Below are 7,664 nucleotides of genomic sequence, written 5' to 3' on the forward strand. Positions count from 1 at the left end.
CACCCTTAATGTCCTCACTAAAATACAGAAACAGGACAACATTCCAATATCAAGGAGAACTTGCAGCAGCTGGAATTCTAGTGGAAAAAATAACTGCAAATAACTTACAAAATAACTGCAAAACACATTGTCCCAAATCTGAGAACTTGCCGTCAACACCTCTAATGCTCAACATTAATGTCCCAGCAGCAAAGCAATAGGACCCTGAAAAGATTAATGAAAACAAAAAAACTTAAATAACAAGTTCCTTAAGGATTAGAGTTAGTAGTGTGTCTATATCCACTCGTGGTCTGCAATGAGAGTAAGGACTCTTGGATTGACTGACAGTAGTTTCTTCTTTTTGTTCCACTCAACTTTTGTGCCACGCTCCGGATTTATTGAGAAGAAACACCTTTACAAAGAAAAATAAAATTGTAATAATGAATGAGCAACATTTGAGGGAAAAAATTAAAGCAAATGTATAAATATTTAGTCATATTATAACACAAATTTTACCTTTGGAGGAACTCTAGTGTTGACCGTAGTTCCACTGGGTAGTGTATGTTAAAGCAGTAGTAACTGCCAAATAACAGGCAGAGGGCAAACATGAAGGAAGTGATGTGGTCGTTGACAATCATTTGGTCAATGCTCAACATGAATGTCCCAGCAGCAAAGCAAGAGGACCCTGAAAAGATTAACAATGAAAACCCCAAAAATTCAGAACATAGCTATAGTCAACCCAGTCGCCAAGAAAAAACGTTGACGGTGTACGTTTCCATGAACACTGGATACGTAGCATTTCAACGTAAAATAGCGTGTTATACCTACAGTATCCACGCGTGCCGCTGTGGAGGCGGGTTTAGGGGTTTGGGTTTCACGGGTTTCGCGGCAAATTGTGGACACGATTGTTGAGGGGGGGGGGGGGGGGAGGTAGACTGTTGTTGACCGGGGAGGGGGGGGGGGGGGGGGGGAGACACGTTTGCAGGGGGGGGGGACACGTTTGTTGAGGGGGGGGGGGACACGTTTGTTGAGGGGGGGGGACACGCTCGACAACGAGAGTTGGTTTTTATTGAACGCTCGACAACAAGAGTTGGTTTTTATTGAACGAGACTTCAAAACGGAACAGCTTCACGAAACGATGGTCACGTCACTCTCGGTGACGGTGTCGACAACAATGAACACACGAACAATGAACATGTTAATAGAACAACACACAACCACATAACATCCCGAACCCATTAAACCCACTTAATCCTAACAACAAAACAAGTTAACAAAAGCCCCTTTTGTCAACTGACAACCCCAATTCCCAGAATCCCCCGCGGCTCCAGAACACGGCGTCCACAGCCGTGGTCGCCACAATATATATATTTTTTCATTTTACATTCCCCTCTCTGCCTTGGAGCAAAGCATGACCCCGAAAACGTTTTCTTCTCCATTCGAAATTAATGGGGGAATAGCACCAACAGGGGGCCATACGTTCTCCTAGCATTTGGTGAAATTGTTACGTAGCCTATATTAATCTTTATTATCTGAATGGGAAATGCAATATTTTAGGACAGATACACCATTAAACGCGTTTCTAATGACATTTCTAGCGAGAAATGTAAATTTTCCTTACATAATCTTCAGTCAGTGAATGTGTATGATCTTTATTAATCTTTATTATCTGAATGGGAAATGAAATATTTTAGGACCGATTCACCGTTAAACGTGTTTCTAATAACATTTCTAGCGAGAAATATACTTTTTACTTGCATAATCTCCAGTCAGTGATTGTGTCTGATCTTTAGTTTTATAGTTATTCAGAAGTATCTATGGGCTCGCTCGCATGTTTCAACGACGTCAGGTTGTTAGGGACGCTGCTTTCGCTAAATAGCAGCTGACGTGTTTCCTGCGTTTGTGTTATTAAACCGTTACTTTATGTAACTTTTAATGATATCTTCTTGCTATATCTGAGAGCCAACCCAGTCTCCAAAAGCATACGTTGACAGTGTACGTTTCGTGAACACTGGATTACGTCGCATTTCAACATAAAATAGCGTGTTATACACACACACACACGCACGCACAGACACACACACACACACACACACACACACACACACACACACACACACACACACACACACGCACACGGTGCATTTCGCTGCTAAAACAACAACAAAAAAATATTCCCTCAAATATTATTACTTATTATCACTTTTATTATTGGCCAAAATGGCCAATAATATCATATTTATTTGGGATGCTTCTAGGACATTTTGGGTGGATTTTGAACGGTATGTGGGCAGCACGTTTTTTGCAGGACCTGGCAACCCTGCGCTGTTGCCCGAGGTGCTGAAATGCTCCGGAACATGGAGCATTTCATGCTCCCCCCCCCCCTAAATAAATACTATGGCAGAAAATAACCTATTTTTGAAAGCAAAACACCAAGCTCATTGATTTAACGAGGCAGGGTTATTTGAAACAATTTATTAAATAAATATTTGTGAGAGGTCATTCCTTCTCCTGAGTTTGCTTCCTATTCATGTCTAGTGTACAACCCTACTGTCCACAAGCATCACCCCCCCCCCCCCCCCATATGGATTTGGAGAATTGTTGCCACGTCCCAGTGGTGGAGGTATCATAGATATGAAAGTGGATATTCAATTATACTACAATGATCAATTAGGAGGCCGAAGCCCTAAAGGAAGTGATGCAATAGGTGACTGAGTCGACAACATTTAAGTAAGCTGGGGTCTCTTATATATAAAAGGGGGTCTCAAAGGACGCATACGCTTCAACCTGTGGCTCCAGCCCTACAGGAAATGACTCAGCAAGTGCTCCATCTCGTTGCACCTCACCCAGCGGCTCGCTTGCAAGATTTTGGCCTGAAGTTCTTCCCAGACCTACACCCTAACAGTCCAACATGCATATCTGAGAATCAGGCCTCTCTTCATTAATGAAAAAAAGTTATGAGAGAACTACACATTAACTTTTTGTTATCTCATAAGCGGCGTGGTGCCGGCTTCTTTTGACCTTTTGACCCCAGACTTCAAAGACGTAGCCACAGGCCAGCTGTGTCTACACACATTAAGCCACAAATGTACACAGAAAAAAAGTTTTCCCAAATGGACTGTCATTTGGACAAAGCCCCTCAGAAGTGTTGCCGGCAAGACCTAATGGTTCAGAATGTGGTGGAAAAACAGTTTTTGAGATAGGAAGGTCCTACCGCCCTGGAATTTGAATACCATATTCTAGGGCCTAACTGGGACCCCCGCACCGAAACTTGGCCCGGTCGGACCCCGAGGGCAGGAAGGGGGGGCCCTTCCTGCCCGAAACTTGGCCCAGTTGGACCCAGAGTGCAGGAAGGGGGGGCCTGGACTTTCATAATCTTCGCTCGGTGAATGTAAAGGATGTTTGGTCGGATTTTATGACGAAGAATCATAATGTGAATGGGAATATTCTATAAATGTCTTGATATCATCTTTCGTCTCAACACTTCTGCTGCAGCCGCTTAAAGTCTCACTCCGAGAACCTTAAAATATGAATCAATCCATTAGAAGTATGAAAATATCTTCCCGGTCGCGTAACGGGGCAAACAAGGTGTCCTTTGACATCTATGTTTCGAGGCGATTGCAACAGTGCCACATATGATCATATTTGAATATGTTTCGGGGTAGTAATTAGCTGTCGAAATTGGAGGCCTTAATCAATAATGAGCAGCTATTGATTTGCTTCCCGATAGAAATTTGTGACAGATTACATGTTAATGTTATTTAGCATCTACATGTTGAGCTGAGTTGAGCATGACACTCTAGCAAATGGTAACATGTATTTTACATGGTACACCTAGGTCTAGGACATGATCTCGGTGTAGCAAGAGGGCGAGCTTGATCATTAAACATGTTCGAATATGCTCATGTGTGGCACCGTTGCAATCGCCTGGAAGCGTAGATGTTGAAGGACACCTTGTTCGCCCTCTTACGTCACCGGGAAGATATTGACATGCTTCTGATTGACTAATGAATTGATTCAGCTATTCCCCCAGAAGTCTGGGGTCAAAAGGTCAAAAGGAGGCGGCACCACGCCGCTTATAAGTCAAAAGTTAATGTGTATTTCTCTCATAACTTTTTGTCATTATTAAAGAGAGGCCTGATTCTCAGATATGCAGGTTGGATGGCTACGGTGTAGGTCTGGGAAGAACTTCAGGCCAAAATCTTGCAAGCGAGCCGCTGGGTGCAGGTGCAACGAGATGGAGCACTTGCTGAGTCATTTCCTGTAGGGCTGGAGCCACAGGTTGAAGCGTTTGCGTCCTTTGAGACCCCCTTTGATATATAAGAGACCCCAGCTTACTTAAATGTTGTCGACTCAGTCACCTATTGCATCACTTCCTTTAGGGCTTCAGCCTCCTATTTGATCATTGTAGTATAATTGAATATCCTCTTTCATATAAATGATACCTCCACCACTGGGACGTGGCAGATCTGTTCCGGAGCATTTCAGCACCCCCGGGCAACAGCGCAGGGTTGCCAGGTCCTGCAAAAAACGTGCTGCCCACATACCGTTCAAAATCCACCCAAAATGTCCTAGAAGCATCCCAAATAAATATGATATTATTGCCCATTTTGGCCAATGTTTTGAAAGTAATAATATTTGAGGGAATATTTTGTTGTTGTTGTTTTAGCAGCGAAATGCACCGTGTGCGTGTGTGTGTGTGTGTGTGTGCTATTTTATGTTGAAATGCGACGTAATCCAGTGTTCACGAAACGTACACTGTCAACGTATGCTTTTGGCGACTGGGTTGGCTCTCAGATATACGTGTTTCTAACAAGATGATATCATTAAAAGTTACATAAAGTAACGGTTTAATAACACAAACGCAGGAAACACGTCAGCTGCTAGTTTAGCGCTGACAACCTGACGTTACCCTAACAACCTGACGTCGTTGAAACATGCGAGCGAGCCGATAAAATCTTCCTAATAACTATAAAACTAAAGATCAGATACAATCACTGACTGGAGATTATGCAAGTAAAAAGTATATTTCTCGCTAGAAATGTTATTAGAAACACGTTTAACGGTGAATCGGTCCTAAAATATTGCATTTCCCATTCAGATAATAAAGATTAATAAAGATCATACACATTCACTGACTGAAGATTATGTAAGGAAAATTTACATTTCTCGCTAGAAATGTCATTAGAAACGCGTTTAATGGTGTATCTGTCCTAAAATATTGCATTTGATGACTTCAGTGCAGTTGATGTTTATCCACAGTTAATACATGCAGAATAGACCTGAGGGCTTTACTACGACATCATTGTCCGGCTCTGAACTATGCGCTCTGTACGCGTTCACATCAAAGGAGCTGCGATCGCGGGCTACTGATTTCCTCACAGCCTGAGAGCTATGAGGAATACAAGTGATTACAACACATTTCTGACAGCTGCACATTGCGCAGGGCTCTCCGTGAGACGCACGCAATAGGCCTATCTCACAACTTCCTGGTTCGGCGTTCGATTTTGCCTTCACCGGGTAAAGTGACTTCCGGTCGCGTAGTCCATGATATTTGACAATGGCGCAGTCAAAAAACAAAAGCTTCTGTTGTCTACCTCTATGCGCCAATTCAAAACAAAAAAAACCGTATTTACATTTCCACGACTTCCCAAATAATACCCAATACAGCAGTGGCGATCAGACGGAATGAAGGAGTTAATTTCGTAATTCAGAAGGGGAGTACACTGGTCTGTCGTCGTCATTTCTCAGCGACTGGTTATGACGACGGGAGTGCTACGCTGAATACTGGAGCTGTTCCTAGTCGTTTTGACTGGAACAGCTACACCACAGCCCCGAAAAAAACACCCGTGTATAAACGGGTGTCAGCTCGAAAAGCTGAAGGAGAGGACAAAACACAAACGGACCGGAGAGGTACCGGGGAACATGACTATGCGACACGTCCCCCTGCTGGTAAGTAGATGTGTGCTAACTAGCTGTTATGTCTGTTATTTCTGTTCAACACTTGTTGGGCTATTGTATAATTTTGCCAAACATGGCATGGTTAACGTTAAAACATTCAATCAACATCAGACGCACTGTTAAACTGGGGTTACATATTAATTCTGATTCAGCTTTATTGGCCAGGTTTGCGAACAAACGAGGAATTTGACTTTGGTTTTTACTCTATGTACAACACTCAACCTATAGTTAATACATAAAAAAGAAAAACAGAAAACAGTACAAATAAATTTTATAATAATAAATATAAATAAACTTAAGTATACAGAATAACAATACAATAAAAAGAAAGGGTGAATACGAATGAATGGTAATGAAGACTGATTTGTCTTCTTTTTTTTGTAGGTGCACTGGATGATGCCCTGGAGTATATTGCTGAGCTGGAGGCAAGGCTGCAAGAAATGTCCATGGGGCCACAAACTGTCCTCAACAGATTTTGTGTGTCTGATCAGACCATGACATATTATACTCGGTTTCCATCTCAAGAAGTGTTTCAAGTGTTTTGGGAGTCTGTTTTGCCCCTCAACACAATATATTCTTTATTGGAGCAAAGCACAGAGGATTGGACAAGAGGCGATTCCAACACCAAGCCCTTCAAGGAAGATTCCAGCCATTGATGAGTTTTTCATCTACTGTTGTAGAGTAGCAACTGGCCTTAAAGAACAAGTCATTGCTGACATCTTCCAGGTCAGCACAGCTGAGATGGTACCAACTCCAAGCTGGATATTCCCTCTAGGATGTGGGACATCAAAGGGCGAAACGTCAAATAAAAATGTGACTTTTTTTTTAATATTGTAGTGATAAGAGATGTATTCTAATATGCATCTTTTCATAATGAGCAAGTTTAACAGAGTGCAAATTGCAAAACAAATGTCTTACCAGCATACGCTCTGTAGAGTGTGGACTTGACTCCAGTCTTCCCCACCGACTTGGGTTTCTTCACCACCAGGTCACTCACAGCCTCTGGATGGATTCCCTGAGGCGAACAACAATACAGAAAATGCTCATATACTCTAGACAAATACTGAAGTGTATGATTTGAACAGAGGACACAACAGCACACGTGGGTTCGAGGTCGATGCCACATCTGTGGTTGACTGGTACAGCTGCACATAATGCGCTGTCTGGAACAGCAGAGCGGTTATATGGCTACAGAAGCCCATGCACACGCTCACACGCCACACAACTTGCGCCGCTATTTGACAGTGGAAGGGTAGGAATCAAATGCGTCCGGGTGAAATTTCAAAATCGTCCGGGATTTTAATAAAGCCTCAATACATGTTCACATTTAATTTGCGTTGCGTTCCTCTGGGTCTGTCACAAACTAGTTGGGCTACGCCCTCCCCTACTCAGTTCTGTTCGCTTTGCATTGGTGGAAGTGAGTAGGGGGAGTGGTTAAGTAAAGCCTTCAGATTGGACGGTTTGACTTTAGAGATACCGTCATGTTTTGTATTATATTTTTTTACCATTATTGTTTTATAGGGACAAACATTAACACATTTCTCCTGCAGGGGATTGATAAAGTTCTATCTATGTAACAGAAGGAAACACTTACTCATACTCCATCAAATATTCATACTCATACTTTGCATAATAATTTGAAAGCGAGGCTGGGTGTGCCTATGAATATAGTCTACAGTGAGTTTTTAAGGTGCTGTACAAGCAAATCATATTGTCTACTCTGT

At 42.5% G+C, this 7,664-nt stretch overlaps 1 long non-coding RNA gene across 1 annotated transcript; it reads right to left on the reverse strand.

Annotated features, from left to right (window-relative positions):
- Window positions 1-6,194: 6,194 nt before the first annotated feature.
- On the reverse strand, window positions 6,195-7,079 carry LOC132469375 (uncharacterized). Its single transcript, XR_009528424.1, has 2 exons — window positions 6,859-7,079; window positions 6,195-6,711 (listed from the first exon to the last, which is right to left on the reverse strand). It is a non-coding gene; the product is annotated as an uncharacterized LOC132469375 (long non-coding RNA).
- Window positions 7,080-7,664: the final 585 nt, after the last annotated feature.

This window comes from Gadus macrocephalus, chromosome 12 (genome assembly GCF_031168955.1).
Source record: "Gadus macrocephalus chromosome 12, ASM3116895v1".
Lineage (NCBI taxonomy): Eukaryota > Metazoa > Chordata > Actinopteri > Gadiformes > Gadidae > Gadus > Gadus macrocephalus.